We start from the raw sequence: 22535 nt of genomic DNA, 5'->3' as shown, positions 1-22535 counted from the left end.
GCACATGGCTTAACACGAAGCAAACCGGCATCCGGAGTGACTTCACTCGAATGCAAAGATGTATTGAAGCAACTTGAATTTCACTCCATGTCATTAATTGGGTAATATTATCAATGCACCCAAATGTAAAGGAATATAAAGACATGAGAAAAGCAGGACAGCCAACTTCATCTTTCTGTATTCCACACTGCAGAGCTTTATCAATCAGCAATCGGCGGCAATGGCAGCCTGAACACCTTTCCTTAATCTTACATGCCCACCACCTTTGTCAGAAATCTCCCATTAACTCATTTCACGAACTTCCATAATACTAAAAGATAAGATTTATTACTTAGAAAGATCATCAGAAGTTAATAGTATTCCCAGTAAAGGTCTATCCTCAGCAGAAACATACCTGAATACTCACACATACTTCCAGAGAAAACATTAACGGTTGTTACAAACACACACAAACCTTGACGCATCCAACTCCACACCTTCTAATCCCAGTTTACACATAAGCTTTGTTTAATGTCAACACAGATTGGCTTGGTGTTGACTCATTTGCTATAACTCTGCTTGTTCCTACCTTTGCTAGGTCTATAAAACAGAGAAAGATAAATTTAGTTCGCCCGTGATCTCTCCTACTCGGCTGCTCACCGTCACTACACGCCTATTGCTACAGAGGACGTGGAGGCACTCCACTACGCTATTTTCCCGTTCAGAGAGCTTCCCCCGCTGCTGTCAGAGCTCCCCGTCTACTACACTGCCTTCCTTCTGATCCTGCAGTCTGTCCAATGATCTACTGCGAGGCTGGTTGTGCACAGAAAGTTCATTTTCTTGATCAGGCTTCATCAGCTGAACACAAAATCCCTCCAAAGACAATATTCATCCACTCTAAGTTTGGGTTTTTCGTTCGCTTGTTTCCTTGGGTTTTTTAAGGCATTTGACTTCAGTTTCACGGCACATTATCTGCTTGAACTATTTGTGAACCATAAGGTGTTTCATTATTAAATACCAGAATACAGTAATGCTCAAAACCTCAACAAGACTGAGACAAAAGCCACTTAAATGCTTTGATAGCAACATAAACTGTAAATATTACCATGCTTGCTTGTTTCCACACAAGTAGAAATACTGTGTCTGATCAAAATTATATCCTGTTACAGAGCAATTATTTGATTATTTTTAAGTCTTGCAAAATCTCACCAGAAATTACATGGAAGGACTACAGTGTAAGAATACTCCAGTTATAGCAGCACGTTCTTAAACAGATTTTAATCTAATCTTAAGTGGCCACTACTACACGTATCAGGTAACTGATCTGATGGGAGAATACAGAGCTACTCAGCATTTCTGTAGGAACACAGTTCTGTGCATGGTGATGGTTTTACAGGAAGTTCTTGAGCAGCCAGAGTTTTCTGTCCTTCAACAGACCACGTCAGAGATGAGCCACCTCTATTTCTAAAACTGAATTTGATCCTGTACCTGCCTCTCATGAAGAAGGGGGCTCTATTTACCACGGATGACATGGCTTTTCCACTTTCTCAGTCCTGTTTTCCACAGGTCAACGGACTCTTTTCACTAACAGCTTTCACGAAGTTAAATTTTACCCACCTTTAAGAAACGGCACGCGGCACAGAGCCGATACGATGCTACCAAACGGCACATCGCCTTAGCTTTGTACCTCACCTAGACACACCTTGGGAAACGCTCATCTCAAATACCAAGTCAGCCTAAGCAACGCACATAAAAAGGCACCAATTCACATAGCTGTCGGGTAAAATCCTGCCCTGATCGAGGCGGCACGCTGCACGCCAGGACCGGCGGACTGAAGGTGAGGGAGGGCAGCCCTGAGGAGGAAGGAGGCTGAGCAGACTGTGGTTACCTGCCATAAGCACGCTAAACAATACAGCTCAAAGTGTCTTCTGCAAAACCATAGGCTTTTCTCATCAACAGATGCAGTTGTTTATAAATAAAACAGCCTACTGGAAATGACTGCATTTTTATATTTAAAAATAGCTAGTTGCAGTTCCAACCACATTAAGATTTCCTAGCTAAAGCAATCAGCATTTAACAGAAGAACAGCGTGGCAGTTTGCTAGAGCTCCAGCAGCTGGCCTGCTAGGGGACTCAATCTTTCCAGGGTAACCTGGAAAAGCAACAAGACAGCAGCAGTGCCACACACATGGCGTACAGGGATTAACTACATCTAACAGACGAGGGCAAAAGTAATGGCAGAGCAGCTGCCGTCTCCATCTTCACGTACATCCAGGACTCGATTTCCTCCTTTAGCCTAGAAATCTGCTTAAGAAAAAAATGGTTTCTACATCTACATGACGCAACCGAAGCTTGCGCCGACTCCCCTGTATCCCTCTAGTCCTTAATCTGGCTCAGCGTAAGAGAGAGTCAGATTAGACAGAGCCGTTTCAGCAGCTCACTCACGCTGGCTGCTGACACATGCACATCTTGACGTGACATGGAACAGACGCCACAGAAGCGGAGATCTGACATACCAGAAGAGAACACACAGCCTTAATCTGACCGGCAGTTTTAGGACATAAAACAGTCGCTTTGGGTGGCGTAATTCAAAACAACTTCTAAGAACCTAAGAGTACTTATAACTGGATATGTACACATCATTAAAACCACTGAACTGCTGATAATCACAAGAGCAGTGGCTGACTGAGAGTTCACAGAGTTTTTCCCACCCATGCAGCACTAATCAAATTACTGTTAAGTTTTATAAATTCACTTTTCGCTACTGGGATTCAAGAAATGTATTTTAAAGAAGTTATCTTTAGAGGAAGCAATGCTCCTTCTAATATTATTCCATATTTGTGTTCAACAGAACCTTTCATTATAGTACCATAAAGTCCCTGGATGCTTTTGGACAGCTTTAGCCACAACTACATTAAATCCATCAAATAGCGGAATAGAGCTTCCCTACAACTTTAGACTCATTGAAAGTTTGATTTCTCCTTCCTCTCCTTTTTCCTAGGAAATTATATCCATTTGAGTGAAAAGCAGAGACAGCTCAGCCATGGGCTAGCAGAAGGTTGTTTCCATTTTAAATATGGTCACCCACAGACTATATACAATTATGTGAACCGCAAGCCAGTTTTCATATATTTATCTTAAGCACTCTCTGTACACCTAACTGGTTTATCAAGGATTTAAAGTCACAGCCTGAAAATCCAGACCTCCTCTGAGGTCAGGGATGTTTTGCCCAGCCATCGGTGGCAGCAGGACAGCGTCCCCAGGCCAGTGCTGATTTAGAAAAGCCACTGATGACGATGGCAGGTTTGGAAATGCAGGAGGGAAGACCTCGCCCTTCCTGCAGGCCCACATTCCACCTTTAATAAGGAAGCCAAGAAAGAGCCACTAAATAATATTGTTTTTCAAGGACCACAACCATGAGACAGAGAGTGCAACCTTGTGGTAGCAGCACAGCCTATCTCTGCACTGGGCAGGGAAAAAGCAACAAACCACAGGTACCTCTGCCTCCCTCTGAATAACAGGTACTACTTGTTTAAATTTTGCATCTAACTGCAGCTTCATGGGACACTAATTCCTTCTGCCAACTAATTAAAGAATTAGTAAACTTGTAGAAAATAACAGTTTCTTTTTCACTGCTACCTAAAAGTTCTGTCTGTATCCCTTCTTTCGTCTTATTTGTATCTTAAGCAGTCTGTAGCACAATGCGATGAGGAGATCCTCCTGGAATCAAGAACCGATTAGGAACTGGAAGATTTAGTAGCAGGGAGTGTTCCCAATGGCTTTATCGAGCCCAGCAGTGCCGGTAGCTGGCCTCCAGCCTGGAGACCCTCCACTGTAAGCTTCCCCCACGAGGTACCACGAACACAGCCCACCCCGAACTGAGATTATGAAGCCCAGCCTACAGCAGCTATGGCTGTTTACATTCCCAGCAGCTAAACTCAATACAATCCAAACAGTTAGTTCTCAGTTGCAAAACGAGGTCCCTCCAAAGCAATTACTAACAGGGAAAGCACGCCCTGCCATCTGAGCCCCTCCCGCATGCCGGGAGGCCCCAAACACACGGGTTTGCGACCGAGCTGTTGTGCAGGAGCCATCCCCGCGCTTCCGGACAGCGGGATCCACCGGCAGGCAGTGGGGAAACGGGGGCCTGCCCAGCCCGGAGCCTCCCGACACCTCCGGTGACAGAGGCGGTGTTCGCCCGAGACAGGAAAGAGCCCGGCGCGAGCAGCAGCCTGGGGGACGCCGGGCTGCGCGCACTGGGCTTGGCATCGCACGCCACCGCGGCAGCGGCACGCAGGCTGCTCAGCAGCCACCTGCACGTACCGTAGCTGCTAGACTGGCAGCAGTCCGCTGGAAGCGGGGACGGAGCTGGTCCCCTGGGAAAGGAAGGCTTCCAAGACCCGAAGGTGAAGATTTTCTGCTCCGCTGCTCGGCAGGGTACCTGTTATACCAGAACCTTTACATGAATCAGCTGGTACGAAGTTTTTCAATCACCGTGCAGCAGTGCATTTTGAAAGACTGATTTTTAAAACCCAATCTGAACAATCATTTGTTCCAGCTATAATTGCCCTCTTAACAAATAAAGAGGACGAAACCACTGAGTTCCATAAAAACAGTACTTTCAAACTGCTTTTCAGCCTGAGTTCGCACAACACCCTGCCTGCTGTGCACTGCTGTCGGCGGCAGCAAAAGCAGCTCTTCATTTCTTCGCTGTCCCTCTCCCGCACTGCTACAACAACTGGTTCAGCCCGGGTGGAAGCCAGCTCAGGCAGCTTGGCTGACTGAAAATAACTTGATAGGAACAGTTACTTTTCAGCCAAATCAGCTCCCCAGACGCCCCCTTCGGACACATACTCTTGCTGGCACAGCTCTGGGGTGGGAACAGGTAGCAAAGAGTGCCTTAGGCTCTGCCTACAGCTCAGCTGGTGAAGGTCAGGTTCTTCAAAGACAGCCAAAAAACCTCAGCAGGGCTAGCTTTCTACTTCCCGATACCGTAACGCTGGGAAACTGTAACGTTCCACAAAATTTCTGTCACCAAATTGATTCTTCAAACACTTTTTAAGACAGCCAACAGTGTACTTAACATGAAATATGTCACGCCACATAAATGCTGGTGACATTTTATTTTGGGGATGGCATGGCCAGAAGTGGTTGACTTAACTCACTCCAAGCAAAAAAACCAAGAGGTTTAAGAGTGGGAAGACTATTTTTTATTCTAGACACGTTAATTACGGTACCTTAGCTTGCCGTGGCACTTTAAAAATGTTTTGCATGTGCCCGCAATTGGCCTCCTCTAAGTGTTTTATAGTCTCATCCATTTTATTCCTTCCCTTCTTTCCGGAAAGGCCCTTGAGCACAGCCCAGCGCGCAGGGCTCGGCTGCGGCTGGCGGCCCGGCGGCGAGCAGCGCGGGCAGAACCGCGCTCACCCCACACGCTTACATCTGGTCCCCTCACTTTTTCATTTTACAGCTCCTACACACTTCCAGGCCAGAAGTCTTCTCCGTACATCTGGAAACAGCAGATGAGAATTCCTGAGATAAAAGTGTTTATCTTGCACCGGGAAAGAATTTACATTTCCATGTATAAAATGAAGAGGGCTCTATTAAACCAGCACTGGAGATTAAAAAAAAAAAAAGCTTCATCTAAACAATATTTGAGATGTCATTGGCTTCGCAGCAGGGTCCTGTCCAGCACCAGGGCATCAGTCCTGACCCAGGGGCTGATCTCCAAAGCAGGTCAAAGCTACATAAACCAGTGGAAATTTACGCTCCTGAAAGGCTAACAGGGAAGGAACAAGAGCAAACCCGACACGAAGAGCCATAAAACCCTGGACATTCCCAACAGAACAAGTGACTCAGTTCAAATGTCGAAGTGGAAACAGACGCGGACTCGCGCACTGCGGATGGGAGGTGGGGCAGCGGCGGGCGATGCCACGGGAGGGCAGCTCGCCTCGCGACGGCACGACGAGTCCACGCTCCCGAACTCTGGAAAGATTTCAGCGGAAGCAAGGAGGCATCCACCCGAAACATGAGACAGAACTAAAGCTAGCCTCCCTGCTGTTTGGTTTTCCTTAAACAAAGCAGTTGTTTGTTACCACGAGTAACCAGATTAGCTTTGCTGGCGAGTTAACACTTCAGAGCACCTTTGCCGGGCTGGCAGCACATCCTGCCTTGCTTTCCACATACAATAGGCAGGATTTGCTGCCAGGAAAAATGAAAGAATCAGCAGCTCTGTTCCAAAACAAGGAATCCAGAATTAGATGACAATTTCCCTCCTAAGAGGTTGGCTTTTTTAACATTCACTAAGACAGACTTCACCGAAAACATAACTGAAAGGATTACACCAGCTGACTTTCACGCATTGGACGTGGTGCTAAAATCCAGCAACAGGCTTCCCTTTTAAGCTGGGTGAATGCTGTATTTTATGCTTTGTAGTTTATGGAACCTAAATATTAAACGTATCAAATCATTAAAGCTAAATGAAAATTTCCACCGGGGGAAAGAGCTGAAACAGCTGTACAAGACCACAAACTCAGTGATGCCTCTTCAATAGGCACCAACATGCAGGAGAAGCGACGCCTCAGTGCTGTTTACCATACACTTAATGCGATTGCTGCAGCCAGTATCCAAACAAGTAGTAAACTGTTGTTCATAGCAGTCTCTTCCTTAGTTTTTACTTGGTTTTGACTTCAAGAAATCAAAGTGATGCAGGGAACCTCTTGTTTCCCAGCTCAAAAGAACTCGGCAAGGTTTTCCCTGCCCCTTCCTCCCCCCGAGCAGCCAGGCTCACGCAAAGGCTCCTTACCTGAACTAGAATTGAAAACGCAGGTTGGAATAGACACGTCTCTCACTCCCCATATTCCACCCATTTCTAGATGCTTTTCAGAAGCTGAGATCTTTAACACATTAAAGGATCTTTCCATGCGACTGGAAAGCAAAAACCCTGCAACCATCGCCTTCAAATGCATATATTACAGGTCACTTTTCAAAACCACTTTATCACGAAGGTTTTCTTGTGCTTCCTTTGGCAGCCTGTGGCAATACTCAGCTTTGTGGAGATACTGTAGGAGTTCGGTTTCACCTGCACAGCACTTTGAAGACAAGCCAGGGCAGAAACCTGTTTGGCCAAGTACACTTCTCACCACAGAAACCAAGCTCATTATGTCACACAGGCCCCAAATGAATCCCGCTTTTGACTCCGCACCATAAAAAACCCCAGCACTCATACCGAAAGTACGGTGACGAACTGGGATCCTCAGCGTGGTTGGGTTTTTGCAAAAGAAACTAGCAAGACCCAAGGTAAGCATCAATATTCTGTGAGTTGTTTTTAAACATCTTAAAATCATGTCAATATTTACGTAGTACCTAATGAACGCTACTCACAACCAGCCACCAGTTAGACTTTGAATCTCGAGTTGAATTTCCATTTTGAACAGCCTATTATCCCTGTTTTTTCACCCAAATTAACAACAAACTTCTGCACAAGCTTTAAAACCGCTTTCATCATAAATCTGGTGATCATGGGCTCTTCAGCGGCGGCGGCAGAAGTCACACCGAAGGCTGCTGTTTCAGAGGAGAAAACCCACGGCTCCCTTCCTGCGGAAGGTCCTCGCTGCAGAACCAGTTTTCAAACTGAAGTGATGGTCACCGATTTTAACCCATGCAGAAAGTGCTTTAAAAAAAATGGTGCGTCACCTCCAAAGCACCAAAATATTTAATTAATCGAGATCTTTTATCTTCAGAACCCTGGGAGGTGCAAAACTACAACTCAGGCCTCAATAAACGGATGGAGATTTCTGCTCCTTTGTCTTCCCTTCTCCATTAAGTTCCTCCATCAATCTTCGCTTGGTCACTCGATCTGAAAGCTGCAACTTTGATTTCTTCTAATCTCAGCCACCCGATGTTGAAGAATGAAGCCTGCCTGCTCTAATCAAAGGCAGACCAGGCTTTAGAGAGATAATCAACTTGGAAAGAAAGCAGACTGTCCCTTTGCAGTTGCAGGGAAACCCATGGCAGACTGTTCGCATTAAGGGATCTGAAATTCCTTCGTAAAGGAAATGGATCCAAGGCTGCTCTCCCAGGCAAGGCAGTAAATTTAGCTATTTAGAACAGCCGCGGCTCAAGCCAAATCCTATTTTAGGGCCACTCTCGGAGCTGCAGTCCCTGCACAGAGCAAGGCCCTGTGCTGCCCTTCAGAATTCCAACCCCCTCCTTGTAAAATATACGTGTTTCTAATTTCAAATATTGAGAATTAAACCAAATACAGTGCAGTTTGAGAAAAAAAAATACTGTTCAAAGAGTTCGGTCTATGCAACAAATCCAGGTAGATCATTTTGAGCTGCATGCACTATAAATTAGAAACGACTAAGCTGAACTTTCTAGATGCCAAAAATACGATTGCGGTTTAAATGCAGAACTGATTTAAAGGAATCTTGTTTGATGGAGGAAGCAACGTTTCAGTGAGCAGTTTCTGATAAGTCTGATAGCTTTGGAACTTCTGGATACAAATAAAAATTTACAATTAAGTGCTTCCAGCTGACTACTGTCCCAGCAAATCAAATACTTACTGCTAACCTACTATTTCGTACCATGAACAGAGTTTTAGCTAGTGAAGCTCTCCCTGTATTCTTTTCGACTTTCAAAAAATCCACACCTCCACTCACAGTATGTTAGGCCAACATAACAAAGTGTGGGGTTTTTTTAAAAAAGTGCCTTTGATTTGTGAAAGTATTAATACCTTCAGAAGGAAATGCAAAGTTCTGCTCCAGGGGATTAAAATTCTAAATGCTTAAATCCAGTCAGAATGAAACCTAGCAGGGGTCATATGTTTTCTTCCAAAGTAAGAAGTCCTATGTCAAGTTGTCACAAATTAGTGATTAAAAAACCCCCGAGGAATCCCAGACAAAGCTCAGCTACACCAGGAACTTTCAAAATGTATCAAATTATATTTCCTATGCCTTCCTTTTTCCCCTTTATGTATTACAATATACATTTCTCTTGCTAAGTGCACTCTACTTAACATTACTAAAGAACTTGAACTTTCCAAACACACCAGTTAATTTATGAAAAAATGTATGCAAACGCCCTCACACAACATCTTGGTAAAGAACTTTTTAATATTTAACGGTCCAGTATCTATTTACATTTAAAAGTTTATTTTCACACATGACCTTCCCTCCCGCAAGCAAGTAACAACCTTTCCTTCTACTTACATAGAATGATTTTATGTGAAGTTAGCTGGGGGCAGTTTTCATGTAAGTGACAGTAGAGCAGAAAACAACCTAAATAATTATTGAATTTGTTGTTCCTCAATTTCAGGTGCGATTTCACAATCCCTGTATGCCAACATAAACGTTGCTGCTGGCAAAATGGGAATTCCCCCGCTGCCTGTGTGCCCCAGCAGCACGCACAACCGGAGTCACACCTGAACCAGGGCTAGTTGAAAATTAACCTGGGCAAAGTGTAGCGGTAAATCAGGGTGCAGCCACCTCCCTTCCCCGGGCCGGCTCTCTGGAGCAGCTCACCTTGTCCCTCCTCAGCAGTCTGAGCCCGTGCCGGCTGCAGTCACCGTCAGATTGACCCCACGACAAGGAGCAAACGTCGGATTCCTCCCTCACACGCTTCCCTACGACGCTTCTCCTTTCAAGAGCCCTGCCTGAAGCAGTCCCCCTTCCCCGACCTTCAGGCACCCAGCCCTGGTCCTTGCACCCCTCCCCTGCATCAGGAGCAGCCACAGGCAGCTCAGACTGGAATTACGCCCAATAAAAGACATTACTGGTTTCCACTTGTCTCGGCCCCCTCCCCAGGCCTCCCCATGGCTGCATCACTCCCGGCCCCCGGGGAAGGGGAGCTGGCACCAGTGCAGTCTGGGCAGGGAGAGGGGAAATCTGTCCCTTTCAGCAACAGCAGCTACTTAAGATCAGCTTAAACTGATCATGAAACTGCAGCCTGGGGCCACCATTTCGTTAACACTGAGGTGACATCAGCTGGCAGAGCTGCTGAAAACACTCATCCTGTCCTCCCTCCTACCTCCCATCTCCCTTTGCCCGGCACAAGCATTTCCACTAGTCAGCAGCTCACAGGACTGACCTGGCTGAAAACTAACCTTGTTGGAAAACCCATTTTTCAGTCAGATTAACTTCACCGCCAAGATCACGCGTGCAAGCACGAAGAAGGGGTGGGAATAAACAGAAGGGCAGCTACAGAATCAATGCTCGCCAGAACGGGTGCTGCTGCAAGCATGATGCAGTGGTACCTCTTGACTGCAGAATCAAGGCAGCAGCTGATGTTTCTGGGTAAGAGAACGGCTCATGAATTTCCTGCGCATGGGTTTGGCAGCTTTTCGTTTTAGGCAAGGACCAGTCCCCTTGCCAAACCACCTGCTGACATGAGAACTCCTTCACATTTAAGGAAAGAAGGGAAAAAAAAAAAACCAACCCCACACCACCAAAAAACCTCAAACACATCCTGAACTTTCAAACAAGACGCTACTTTCCATTTAGCTGCAAACCAGGTGCCCGCTAACTCAAGACATTTTTTAATGTTATGATTCCTTGTACCAGAAGTCCTGGATTGCCAATCACGGGAAAAGACTCCAAGAAGCAGTACTACCTGTTGCAAAGGCAAACCTTTTGGAGTGCAGACATGTTTGAAAAGGAAAAATATGCAGTACAGGAATGAGCAAAACACACTGAACTGCTAAAAGAAATCCTGGGTGGTTTTTGCATAATTTTGTGTTTTTCTGCCCTTTGGCAGGACACTGCAGCTACCTTGCAGAAGTGTCAAACACCTCCAATCCAAAAATGAACATTTCACCGAAGGTAACCCTGTTCTTCATTTAATATACTGTCCAGAGAGATGTATTTTAAGTCTGGGGATTCACAAAACTGGCAAGAGAAAGGCTTTGAAAAGGAACCAAACCGCATCAACACAAAAAGCAAAACAAGGAAACACAGAAAAGGCAGAACAATGAAGGAGGAATAGAAACTAAAAGGCAAAGGAGCTGGAAGCTTTGAAGTAACAGTAAAGAAAAAGAGAAGGGAATTCAGGGACCTGCGGTTATACAAAACTGACTAGTAGGTTAGTAACAAAACAGGGATTATTCCTTACGCCCATTTCACGATGACACCTTCGCACCGATTGTCTGACCAGCCGCCATCATTAACAATTAACGGCTGAACCCTTTGTTATGTTTCACCAACAGGAAAGCGAGTTTCTGAGCCGAGTCTGACAACCGGCCCGCAACCGCGACGACTCATCCCATTGCTGGGTTTTGCAGCACTGGATAGAGCCGTCTGGTTTTATGTTGCTTAGATACGGCGCATACAAGCCTGTATTAATGTGTGTAACACGCGGAGCCATGCCATCACCGCCCTGCCATGCGTTGCACACGATGCTTTTTGCTGTTCCAGCGTGAAACTGAAAGTTACCTCTGTCACTAGATTTCTGAGAAGGAAATGCGAGCCTTGGACTAAGAGCCTAATCAAGGTTTATTAACCTGTATGTACTTCAGCACACACCTGGACCTGCTGTTACAAAACCAGGATTACTTTATCCTACTGTTCCATTCCTACAAAAAAAAAAATCAGATCAGAACACAATCTGCGTGTTAAATCAGCTTACAGCGAGACAAACCAGTTAAAGATTTGACTAAGGAGCTGCAACAGTTTAGCTCACATTTATTTTTCTGTACGAAAATGTTGGCTTTCTATCTGCCCTTCATTGTCTGCAGAAAACAGAACTTTTCATCAGGTGGATTAATATTTCCTATCAATTGCTCGATAATTAGCTCACGGATGCAAAACAAAGTTGGCCTTGGAATAAACTGCTGTGCTTTTCAAAGCCCCATCACAGCTACAGCCTTCCAACCTGCACGCAAGGCAACTTACCTTCTACAAAAAGGCCAACCTGATAACTTAATTTCCCTGTCGCTGGCTAAAGTGGTTTTTTGTAGCCTCACCTCTGCCACCGAGGATACGTGTGCATGCCACGAGTGGCACGCTCCAACGGCGTTAACAGCCCTCAGCACCGACCTGCCTCTTCTGGGCAACGCTCAGCTGTACAAGTTACCAGTTTTCCTTTTATTAATTTTCACTCTGGAAGTGTCACTGGGGTCCTGAGAATTATGCAATGTAGCCAACAAATATATTTCTCCAGAAATCTCAGTCCAGCAATTTCTGGCACAGGACAACTTGTGAAACAGAAGGAAAAAACTCTTCCTTTATTGATCCTTCTCACCTAAAACCAATTTGGATATTTTGCATACTCATTTCTTGCAGATCCCCTGGCTCTTTGAGTCACTGCTGCAGTCACTCCAGGATGTTCCTGTCATTTTGCAATGCAATTAACTTCACAAGAAAACAACCTGTGTCAAGGAAGAAAAGCCTCCACCTCTCGTAGGAGAAGAACTTGTGACCTCACCCAGCTGGCGTGTATTTATGAAAGCTTGTTTCCTGTTGAGACAGCAGGATTGTCCAAGCATAAGATGCACGACTATTCTGACATGCTTTCATCAGCAATGCAATAGCAATTACAAACTCGAAGCTTTTAAGGCTCTTCGGTTCCTAAGGAATAAATTTTAACCAAAATGTTCTCATTCAGCCAACGAAGCAGTGTTGCGGATAAAAAGGATACTCGAAAGTTCCCTATTTTTTTTCTTGCCTAGACATCAAGTGCTGCGTTAAGCATGACTGTCGGCGAGGATCAAATTTAGCCTTGCTTTCAAGACTGGTACCTACCGCAACGAAGCAGCCCTGAAAAAATGAGGTAATCGAGCACAGGAATCTGCTAAAACCACTCACGATGTCACCACTGACTGCTGTGAAGCCTCTTGCTTCTGAATTACCGGAGACCAGCCATACCTTACCCAGTTTATTTTGCATTATTCAACTCCGCCAGGCCTCAGATGAGAGCTGTGCCACGGCAAACAGGGGATGCCGCCTTGCTGCAAGGCCCAGCGCAGGGGCTGGAGGTTCTCCTAAAGCACCCCAAAAAATGGAGCTACTTCTTTGAACAGGTTATGCAACCTTTCTTTCTGGAAACCGTGTGTAATATTAGAAAACATTTCTAACATCCTAAGACACTTCATTTAAGAACATCCCAAAAAGGTCCTGTGTATTCGGCTTTTCATCCTTTGCTAATACGACGACCTCTCAAGACCGCTTCTGGTCACATTATCACAGTATCTGATCCATTATCATAGCAAACCTAAAAATACCACGCAAGTACCTCAGAAATACATTTGCTTTCATAAATCCCAAGCGTGTCACATTACAGCATCAGGTTGGAACAGCTTGTTAGTTCACTCCTAGCTATTTTAGCAGATTAAATCATTACTATTTTAGGATTTTGACTTTGGGTATAACCTGATACCAAAATCATTTGCTCTAAAGACCCACCATCAGATCAAGCTAGAATCAAGGAATCACAGCATCATCCACAAAGAGGGTAATGCTGAGATTATTTTGTTTATACGACCAAATCTCAGAAGAGTAGGACCCCACCTCCCGAGCGCAGGTGCGCAGCCGACAGTTCAGCTGAACAGCTGCCACCGTGTTTTTACCTTCGCTACTCTCCTGTTATGTCAGATACCAAAACCTCCCCCTTGGATGCACCTAACACTCCTGCACAATATACCCTTTCCTACTCTTTCAGCCCCCTCTGCTTCCCACATGGGTCCAGCCGGGGATGTGGCACAAGCGCAGCGCTCCAGCTTTGGCACAGCTGTTATTGCTGCCCCAGACCCTCCAAAGCCTTGTGAAACCACGTGAGGAATCTCTGCACAGAAAAATTACATTTTATTCATCATTTTAAGGTAACACAAGACTGTTTTCCTGAGGCAGATGCTACCTTCAGCCTTGCTGTGAAGCCCTGACCCCCAGCAAAACAGGAAGCCCAAGGCGATCCAGCTACAACAGATCCCATGGTACATGTCTGCCTGCTGTGAATATTTTATCAGTCTGATCTGTTTCATCAAGCTCCAGCGTGATGAACAGAGCCAAAGGAGATGAGGACATGCATGCAAGAGGGCAATTAATATTTCCCAAACCCCTGAGTCTGGACTCCTTTAATTTCTTTTTTTGCAACAAAAATTTGAAGTATTTTACACACTGCCCACTCAGCACCTGACACGCAAGTCAGCCACAAAGTTACTTTTCTCTTCTGTACAGCAGGCTTTAACTAGTTCTCTAATAGAAAGCACAACATTTTATTAAGGTATCTTCAAGCCAACAAAACCTAGTACAACTAAACCAAGTCATACTTCGCCACCGAATACCAGAAAATTATGTATAAGTCTGAAAGGCATTTTGTGCATCTAATAAGGGGAAGCAAAAAACCTGAAGCTTCACCTGCCCTGGAAGCACCCACTGCTCAGGAGAACAAGGTACCCAGGAGCTCATTCTTACGCACTGCAGGCACAGAGAAACACGCTTCTCTCCTACATCATTTCACTTGCGAAAACAAACAGTCGAGGCTATCAAAACGTGGCCTTTCGGAGAAGCAGGGGAGCAGAGTACAGCCTTAACACGTCCTTCAGCCCTTTGGTAAGGTGGAGCTCTGTGTCGCAGCGGTGGGGTGAACGCACGGACCGCCGCGAGCCTGGTGCTGTCAGACACCGGCCGTGCAGAAGCCACCTCTGGCTCAGGAAGCTCCCGAGACAGACGCAGCCGGCGGCCGTGAGAACACACGTGGGAAATCCCACGGGATGTCTGAGCCTCGCACCCTTCCCGGACCATCCGCCGATGGACCTTGCGCAAGGCAACGCAGCCCAGTCCAGGCATTCCTAGGTCTTCATGTGGTCTGGAATTAGATCACAAGCGATGAGGCTTTTTAAACTGAGGGCTGAGCAAATACTTACTCATTGACTTAAAACCTGTTGCTGCCCTTATAAGAGTGCTACTTCATGCCGCACTGGTATCTAGAAAGTCTACTATGGTGGTTTTCTGGAAAACACCACACTGCAACGCAGCAAGAGCACAGAGAACAACTTCTGCTGAGAAGCGTTTCTTAAAAACACAACCTAATTTCTTAACAGTTTCTAAACTTAAGATTCTTGATGACCCGGACTTTAAACCACCATGAGATCATCTCGGTCCAGGCGGAATTAAGAGATACTGATAAACTAACTGCCTTTACAAAACTTAGAGAGAACACCTAAGAGCAGGCCAGAATACGCTCCTGTTTCCTGACCATCTGGTCACAGCCAAGACCTCCCTTCTTGCCGGAGGTTCCAGCGTAGCTCTAGCGTAGCCCTGCTCACCAGCCGCAGGAGGCGTTCAGCCCGGCAGACCCCACCAGCTCGCACGTCGTGCGCTGAAGCAGAACGACTGAACAAAGTCACTAAAGCCCTCAACTTCGGTAAATTCAGGCGATTTTTCCTTCGGCTTTACTGATCCATTTTGAAGGGTACATGGATCAATGCGATTAACGGACCTGCTTACAAAACCAAATCTAGACCGCAGCTTGGGCACGATTTATATCCACAAGCTACGCCCTTTGTTGCTGCGTTAACAGCAGTCGCAAATACACCCACGAGTGCCAAGTCTTACCACGAGAAGCAGCCCCAAACTGAAAACATAATGGCTGCATGTTTTTCTATAATTGGAAGTTTGTACTGTTAGAAAAATCAGATTCCTGAGCTGCACAACGCATTACATTGTGTCAGTTTTCCCCAGAGGGCGCAGGAAATAGATAAATACGCAGATACCAAGAAGCTCTGTTGATGCTGCCGAGGCCCGAGAGGCAGTGTTAAAGGGGTAACTGTTCTTTTCTTGCTTACATCTCGGATGGAAACACCATTTGGCAGAGTTCTGCACAGCCCATTCAATAGCCCAGGAGCGGCTCACAAGTAATGAGCACTTTATGCTGCTGCAGATGCCAACTCCAGTGCTTCGGTCAATACAAAGCTTACTGCTTCCCTGCTCTGCCTGTCCAACAGCCAAACTACCACCAGGCAGATGTTTAGATAATGCATTCCCTTTGCTATTAGTATACGAGTGCGTCTGCGTTTGCACGCGTTGCATTTCCATCAGTCCCCAACAGTTACATGAAGCCCAAAAGTCTGCCCGTGGTCAGGAAAACAGATCCTCCCTAATTCAATCTACTCAGACTCTTTAAACCCGTCATTGAACTAATCTTCCATCCAGAAAGATCTAAGTTAATTTGCTAATTAAAGAGACCTCAAACTTCATTTGGAGATAAACAGGAAATGTTTAAGACAACTATTATAAACGCTGAAATGAGATTTTTCTTTTCGTGAGTACTCAGATGTACGCAAGTGCCAGCCTAAGTGTCGACCGAGCACAAAGCAGATGCTCTCCCTGCCTGTAGCATATAAATATTTTTCAGCGTTGTTTACCACTTCTTCAAATCTCTCTACCAATGCCAACAATCACTCCAAGTAAGTAGCGCTTATTTTATTTCAGGTTTTTTAAAAGGATGTTTGGGTGAGCCAGAAATTTTCAAATACTGGGGTCATACTCTTCCCCCCCCAGTAACCAGAAAAACATTAGAGAAGTATTTCTCTGACATTAAATGGCATTGCAGGGTTAACGTTAGATTGCTGACTGTAGGGAGCTCCTTACTCCACACAATCACTCAATAACAGTCATTTTAACATAACTTTAATGGAATAATTATATTACAATAACACCAATTCCAACTCACGACTTACAGCCAACCAAGTGGCTTGAAAAAACACTAAATATAGTTTAGCGTAGTAACTTTTGTGCAGGGCATGAGCTATTAAAAGAGACGTTCAAACGCTCCTGTTGAGTCACAGCAATGTCATGTGTACGGGGCCTGGAAAACCTGTCTGTATGCAAGGAGTTGTACTTAAATGGTGGAAAACTAGAAAAGAAACTATAGCAAGTTAGCTTCTTGCATTAAAAAAAAAGATCTTTCTAAGGCGGTTTGTGGTCTCTTCCAGATTTCTCATTAGTCAGAGCTGCTCGTTCCTGGTTGAAATTACTGTAACAGCCTACGGGCAGATAAGAGCATCTCTCCTAGTAACTATGTCCACCTAGCCATCAGTCTTGATCTTAGATGACTTCAGCAGACCTAAGCTTTCCAGGCCAGTTGACTAGAGTAATTTTGAGTCTGCATGGTAGCCTGTCAATTGCACCTAGAAGACGAAAAACAGAAATTGATGGGAACAGCATGAATAGTTGTGTCCCCAGAGGCAGGAAAGCCTAACTTGCATAAAATTGTTAGACAGTCTAACTAGTGTCATTAATTACCAACCTGGTTTTCTGTAAGTAAAGAGCATGACACAGACACCTCTGTGGACTCATTCCTCACACGAATTACTTCGCTACGTAGTTCACATGCTTATTAGCGTATCATTTGAAAGCCTTTAATGACAATACCTCTGAATGGTTATTTTCATTAGAGATGACTGCAACTAGAAAGTAGAATACATCCCGAGCTTCTAATCAAAACATCTCCCTTTGTAATTTATAAAAGGGTATGAGAACTATAAGACAAGCACTCGTGGGTATATGAAGAATTACCTTTGCTGACGTCATACACAACATAATCCCTTTCATTTCTGGGCCTACGCACAGCTCATCTGCTAGAACGAGTCTCTGGTATGAAGCATCCCGAGGAGGGGTACAGTCACACCAGGAAGGTAGTACCTCACCTCTTCAAATTCGGGAGGCAGCATGTACTAAAGCCTATCCCACGACTTCCATTTCACAAGGTATTCTACCCAGGCAAAGCACGCACGAAACGCGTGTGTGGAACAGAACAACTGTGGGCACGAGCCTTGGTCCTCACAACAAACGAAGGTTTAGAGGAATTAATACATAAATTCCTTGAGAAGCAATCTCAGCACGTGGCCTCTAAGGAATCACAGGCCACGTGAAACCATGAAGGTCAGAACGAAGGTTATTCTTTTCTTCACCCCCTCCCCACCTCAATTTTTCAAGCCTAACGAAAAGTTTCAAGCTGCTTCCAGTTGTTGATGCTGAAATTTGGACGTAGCTCAAAATGAAGTCAGATTTGAGCCAGTTGTGGTGTGCGATTAGCTGTGTGTCTGTCACAGTCAAGACGCCAGTTTATTCTGATGCGTTAATTCAGCTCACGTGGAACTAATGATTTCCTGGTGAGGCACGCCTCCGCCGCCCTGCACGCCCCTGCTCCGTCACCCTGGCTAAGACTGACCTGAGAAAGTCCTGACGCCACCTCCCACCTGGAGGCTGTCCCGGTCGCCTGGCCCGGGCTCGGACGAGCTCTCTGAAGCAGCCATCGCTGGCTGACACCGCCACAGAACTAGAGGGACCAGTGCTCGAATGGCCAGTTTCCAATGACAGACAAGACATACTGTTTCGCTTCCCCCTTTCCTCCTGGTTTATACAGATGAGCAATTGATATTTTACTGTACGGGTTCAGCAGCACTTCAGTTGTTCCCCTCGGTAGACAGGCTTGCTCGCACACCTGCAGCACTTACAACAAACCTGTCACATACATAAAGTACTCTGTGGCAGACTGAATACTTGTCTTAAGGCATCCAACAACATCCGGAAGGTAATTGCTGCAAAATATTTAACACATCTATTAATTATGGTGGAATCCTGTTCCGCTCAGCTAATCCCCTCTTTAATAAGTTTCCTCTGTATATTTCATAATTCTAGATAATACTGTCCACGCAGACTCCTAGGCTTCCCAGAAATACCATTCCTCTGCTTTAATGAAGCTCTTACCCATCTTTTCTTATTTTTCACGCTGAGGAGCTGCTTCTGTGATCCCAAGCCGCAGATCCGTGGCACAGGCCAAGGGTGCCAACCTTTGGAAGCCGTCTGTAAGAAAGGCGGTATCACTCATACCTACGGTGAGCCGAACGGGATAAATCCTGAACTGTTTCAGAGTTGAATGTCCCTTTGCTGAAGGGAACAAACCCACGGTTACGGCACATCACTGAGGCATAACCACGGTTTGCTGACCTCATGATAACGTGCCTCTTCTCCCCACCCCTCAATTATGGTCAAAAAAAAAAAAGCCCTGAATGAGTGAAAAGAAGAGCAGTGGAAAACGTCCCTTCCTAATACACCACCACGAAAAGCAACAGCCAGCTAAAGATCACCCAGCGGAGCAGCAGATTACGTGGAAGGGTGGACGTCCCGGGGAAGCAGATGGGAGCGGGCAGCCCACGCACCGCCCCGGGTGCCCCAGGCGAGCCCGCAGCAGCAGGGGACACGACCCCCAGCACTGACCCCCAGCCTGCTCCTCCAGATACCGCTTCTCTTGCGGGGCGGTTTATTCACCAGCTCCATCTCCCACCGGTGCAGGGGCTCTTGAAATACTGACTGCTGCACCTCTCCAATCCATTTACATAATCAGAAGCGTCCTTCGGACATAGGATTTGTTTCCTCATTCTCTTCAACTATAAAAAGCTAATAAATGACTTACATGAATGCAATATAAATCCATCTTCTCAGAATGCAGCAAGGTGAAAAAGTACCGACAGATAAGCAGCACACCGCAACCTTTTTTTTCCTCCCCCCGCTTTTTTCTTCAACGCCACAAAACTGAAATGGTTCCCTCCTGGTGCTGGTACCCAGCGCCAGAAACGCTTGCCCCTGCTAACGCTGCCTGCAGGACCCTGCTCAACGATGACCGTCGCACCTCCCACATCTCCCATGAGTTGTGCAGCGCTTGCAGAAGCCACAGGACACAGCACTGCCCAAGGTTTGCAAACCTCAGCCTGATATTTGCAAGTGAAACCAATCACAAACCTTTCACTACTAAGTGATTTTACTTTGGGAAATGAAATAAGACCCCGGTGACTATCTGAACGCTTGGCAGGTACGTGAAATGTAAGGAGGCTAGTAGTATTAGTCACCAAATAATTTTAATAGCACATTTGATACCTCTTGAAACAAAACATTTTTCAAGTTAGCTATTATGAAAACTGTAGAGCGAACCATTTCTCCTTCTTTGTACACCGATCGGTCTAGCCATGCTCGACTTCCCGATTCAGCGCTGCAGGGCCGAGACATCCCTCTCGTCTCCCCAGCTGGAGGAGAACCGATGCAGAAGCATTTCCAGAAATTATCTCTGACTCTAATCAAATCAGAGTCTTCACTAGACTGCGGGATTTGACTACCCCAAAAGCACTTACTCTTTAAAAGGCTGTTGGTTTCTAAGTGACCACCTAATACAAAGGATCGATTTCAGCCTCTTTACCGACAACAGGATCTTGAAAGTCAGATAAAAGCACTGTGATGATGATCTAAAAAGACTAAAGAAAAAACAGGTCTGGGGAAAAACAGTGCTCGGTTGTGCACACGAATACGCTGCACTCTGGGAAACATAAAGCTGTCTTCACCGAGTTTCCGCTGTTACAGCTCCTTCACCTGCCAGGACCGTCCACTGCGAGAGCCAACACAAACCTCCCAAGTTTTGTTTCTTTCCCTCCCATCCCCAAATCACATCCAGAAACTCAGTTTCCTGAGTTTCATTAGAATTAATGAAGATTTACAGTGATGAAAATTATTTCAATTACATACACATCTTTCTTTGAAGACTTTTTTTCTTGGAAAGACACAAATATTAAGGTCAACAACAAAAGAGTAAGTACCACCTCGTGCTACCAAGACTACACAAACCACGCCCTAGAACTGACCCTGGAAGGGTCAATTTGCTTCATTCAAAGCATTACAAACACGAGGATGTAAATAATATGTGAGAGGCAACAAGCACTGGTCAAAACTTTATGACTACCCTCTCTCTTCAGAGCCTTCCCACCTCTACTCAATTAGAAGAAAAGTTTGCATGTTCTTGGGTAAAGAATCCATGCAACTAAAGATACTGTGATATTAAAAAACACTCTATAAGCAAAGACAGAGCCAATAAGGATGTGCTTGTACTTAACCACAGAATCACAGCCCGGTGGGGGTTGGAAGGGACCTCTGGAGATCATGTTGTCCAACCCCCTGCTTGAGCAGGGACACCTAGAGCACCTAATGCTCACTAAGAGAGCAAAGAGCACCAGAGTTTAAGCTAACTATTAATATTAAGGTTATAAAAACAAACGAGCCAGCATAATTTTAAATCATGTTTAATGAAAAACAATTATAGGTACTGGTCTGTGTTTTAATGAAGCTAGAGAACTTCACTATTCCGGACGCAGGCTGCTACGGCACCAGCGGAGTACCTGGGGAAGAAGCGTGAGCAATAACCGCGCACGCAGACAACCACACCCGCGAACCTCCGCTGTGGAACGACCGATGGCCGCAGCTTCCACCGGCTTCCGCGGCACTTAGTCAAAGGTCATCACAAACCTCCCAACGCCTACGCGACTACAAACAGCTCTCCAGATTTAATTCTGATTTTCCCCTTGGAGCAGAGAGTAGCCCGAGATGTTTATCCTGCTCAAGAGAATGCAGATTACTTGAAATTCCACTTGGGATTTGGAGCTGCGAGCCTGACGCAAGCAAAAAGGGAATGCCAATAATCACTCTGACAATTTAAAAAAAAAAAATCCATTACTTCGTATGAAATGGGAATGAAAGGGCACCAGATTGTTTCGGAAGTCATGCTCGCTTTTACAGCAACACAAACGCCCTGTCAAAAATCTACTACTTAGCCATTATTAGCTGACACACTTGACCTGTTTTATACATATGCAGGCCCCAAAGAAAATAAACAAGTATTAAGTGTGTTATTGGAGTGGAGGCCATGAAAGTATAACCTCAGATAATATGAAAGTTTACACTTTCAGTATGAGTACATACTTTCAGATGAGGTTTTCACTGACAGAAGAGAGGCGTTTCTGGGAAAAAAAGAAATATAGAACTTGACTAGAAACGCAGTGAAGTTACATTTGCATATTTCGCACCCAGAAGAGGTGCAGGCGGGCACCCTGGTGCCTCTGCACAGATTTGTTTCCACAAAATCAGGCTAAAGACCTTCCAAGACTCTGACGTCTGGAAATGGATGGCAATCATACCTACAAGGCTTCTGCTTTGTTAAAAGCAAGTCGCAGAGGATGCGCGCCCTGAAGTCTTCTTAAATGCGAAAAAAGAGTGAGAAGTCCATCAAGTAACTGGATATTAAGACAGTCACAAAGGAAATGAAAGTCACAAAAACCCAGACAGGAAGGGCAGAACGCAAATAGCTCCGCGGGGCCGGGGGCAGAGCAATCCCACAGCAACAGCGAATCGCCCGGGGGCCGAGGGGAGCCCCGAAGAGCCCCCGCCCCCGCTCCCCCCGGCCCGCAGCCGGTACACCCGCCAGCACACTGGTACACCGGCGCGCGGGCATCCCCCAGCCCCTGAGGGGCCTCTCCCTCCCTCCTCGCCAGCACAAAGGCGCGGCTCCCCCTGCCCCCCCGGCTCCCCCCCGTCCCCGGCGCCGACCCGCCGTTTTACGGCGGTGACCCCACCCCAGGCCCGTTCCCGGCTCCCAGACCGAACACCGCAACCTTCCTAGTGCTTTTTTTATTTTTTTGAATTCCCGAGCAGCAGGGGGTTTCCGCCGCCCCCCGCCCCGTCGGATTCTCTCTGAGCCGACACAAGTTTTTCTTCCCCAAAAGGCCCCGCCGCGCCGCCCCCC

At 45.9% G+C, this 22535-nt stretch overlaps 1 protein-coding gene across 16 annotated transcripts in view; it reads right to left on the bottom strand.

The window, feature by feature from the left end:
- The window catches only part of ARHGAP17 (Rho GTPase activating protein 17), a 48269-nt gene that overhangs the window by 25411 nt on the left and 323 nt on the right, over window positions 1-22535 (bottom strand). The gene's annotated exons all lie outside the window — the stretch shown is intronic.

This window comes from Phalacrocorax aristotelis, chromosome 10 (genome assembly GCF_949628215.1).
Source record: "Phalacrocorax aristotelis chromosome 10, bGulAri2.1, whole genome shotgun sequence".
Classification (NCBI taxonomy): domain Eukaryota; kingdom Metazoa; phylum Chordata; class Aves; order Suliformes; family Phalacrocoracidae; genus Phalacrocorax; species Phalacrocorax aristotelis.
Note: the sequence above shows the minus strand (reverse complement) of the source record. Positions and strands in the feature narration are given on the sequence as shown.